This window comes from Hylobates moloch, unplaced genomic scaffold (assembly GCF_009828535.3).
Source record: "Hylobates moloch isolate HMO894 unplaced genomic scaffold, HMol_V3 SCAFFOLD_12, whole genome shotgun sequence".
Taxonomy (NCBI): Eukaryota; Metazoa; Chordata; class Mammalia; order Primates; family Hylobatidae; genus Hylobates; species Hylobates moloch.
The window spans coordinates 101,797,466-101,799,609 of NW_026652287.1; the positions used below are offsets into that span (position 1 = coordinate 101,797,466).

The 2,144-nt window shown below is 54.1% G+C and overlaps 1 long non-coding RNA gene across 1 annotated transcript; it reads left to right on the forward strand.

Annotated features, from left to right (window-relative positions):
• Nucleotides 1-253: 253 nt before the first annotated feature.
• On the forward strand, nucleotides 254-1,592 carry LOC116479206 (uncharacterized). Its single transcript, XR_004250953.2, has 3 exons — nucleotides 254-348; nucleotides 483-523; nucleotides 1,463-1,592. It is a non-coding gene; the product is annotated as an uncharacterized LOC116479206 (long non-coding RNA).
• Nucleotides 1,593-2,144: the final 552 nt, after the last annotated feature.

Here is a 2,144-nt window from a genome sequence, read left to right on the forward strand (position 1 = left end):
GTCTCTTAATCATGACACCCTTCTCTCCCCTTGGGAAATGCAAGAGCTCCAGCTCGGATATGGAGAAAGTGGGCACAGATTTCAAAACTCTCGGCCTCAAATATTAACAAAATGGTGCTGACAATGCTGAACTCACAGTCTCGCTGTGTGGCTTTGGGTGGTCCCCACAACCTCTCTGGGCCCAAGTTCCTCTCCGTCCCTGGGCCTAGGGCCCGGCCTGCCTGGCTCCCTCCATCACAGCCCTCCTGCCCTGCCAGGGAGAAAGCCCAGGAGCTCTCGGACTGGATCCACCAGCTAGAGTCTGAGAAGTTCGACCTGATGGCGAAGCTGAAACAGCAGAAATATGAGGTGAGACCCAGCTCCGCAGGGAGGGAGGGAGGGCAGGGCTGGGCTGGGAGGGACCAGCAAGCTCCAGGCAGGGGTGGGTGGCCCGTCCCCAGGTCCCCACCGGCTGTCCCAGCATCTGCCTTCTGCCTCCGCAGATCAACGTGCTGTACAACCGCATCAGCCACGCCCAGAAGTTGTGAGTGTGACCGTCTCAAGCTTGCTCTTGTCCCCACCCTCCCGCTGGCTCTCAGGCCTCTCTTTCCCTCCCTCTGTGGGCTCCATCCCCCACTGCCTCTGAGTTTCTGCCCCTTTCTCTTTGTCCTTCCTTCTTTGTCCTCCTCTCTCTGCTCTCAGAATCCTGGGTCTTTCAGTCCCTTTTTCTTTTTCTTTCTTTTTTTTTTTTTTTTTATTGAGACTGAGTCTCGCTCTGTCACCCAGGCTGGAGTGCAGTGGAGTGATCTCAGCTCACTGCAACTTCTATCTCCACGGGTTCAAGCGATTCTCCTGCCTCAGCCCCCTGAGTAGCTGGGATTACAGGTGCGCGCCACCAAGCGCAGCTAATTTTTATATTTTTAGTAGAGACAGGGTTTCACCATGTTGGTCAGGCTGGTCTCGAACTCCTGACCTCGTGATCCGCCCGCCTTGGCCTCCTAAAGTGCTGGGATTACAGGCGTGAGCCACCGCGCCCAGCCGAGAGGGTCTTCCCTGAATCTGTCTCTCTGTTTCTCGACTGATCTCTTCCTTCCTTCCTCCTCTCCCTCTCCCTTCTCCTCTTCTCCCATTTCCTGTCTCTTTCACCCCGGCCATTCCTGCATGTTACCCACCCATGCCCAGATCACCCAACCCTTCCTCCCCCCACCCTGGCCCCTGACTCATAAACATTCATCAACTCCCCCATGAACACCCAGCACTCACCCCCAAATATCAGCTCCCACATGTCAGTGAGGTCTTTGACCACCAGCCACTGCCCCCCAGTCATAGAACCCAAAAGAGATGGCAGTTGTTTTGCTCACAGCTTCCTCTGGGCAGGGAGGGCTAATATTTTGGGGGATGGGCTTCCTGAATTGAGGGCCTGGGGCCCATTTCAGAGACTGGAGGGGCCCCTTTTTCCTGATACCACCTCGTTCTTCTACAGCCGGAAGGGGGCAGGGAAGGGCCGCGTTGGAGGCCGTTGGAAGTGAGGATTCCGCCCCAGACAGTGGCACCTGGGAAGCCTGGGAGTGTTTTTCCCATCGGTAGCTTGAAATAAATGCTCCCCTCAGACACCTGGGTTCTCTGACGTTGTTATGGTTGATACGCAGCCGGTCTCTCCTGGTTAATTGACTTCTTATTACCAACAAGTTGCTTGAAAGAGTGTCACCAATAATCATTAAAGTATGGCAGGCTGAACCTTCGCACGCCGCTGGTGGGAATGGAAAATGCAACAGCTGTGCAAGCAACCTGGCGGTTCCTCAACAAGCGAAAGCGTTTCCGCAGGACCCAGCGGTTCCCCTCCTAGACGTATGTCCAAGAAAACCAAGAACCTTTGTCCACACAAACGCTTGTACATGAATGTTCATAGTAGCATTTTTATTTTTAATTTTTAGAGACAGGGTCTTGCTCTGTCGCCCAGGCTGCAGTGCAGAGGTGTGATCATGGCTCACTGCAGCCTTGAATTCCTGGGCTCGAGTGATCCTCCCACAACCACCTCTGAAAGTGTTGGGATTTTAGGCATGAATCACTGCACCGGCCGCAGCATTTTTTTTTTTTTTTTTTTTTTGAGATGGAGTCTTGCTGTATCACCCAGCCTGGAGTGCAGTGGCATGATCTCAGCTCAC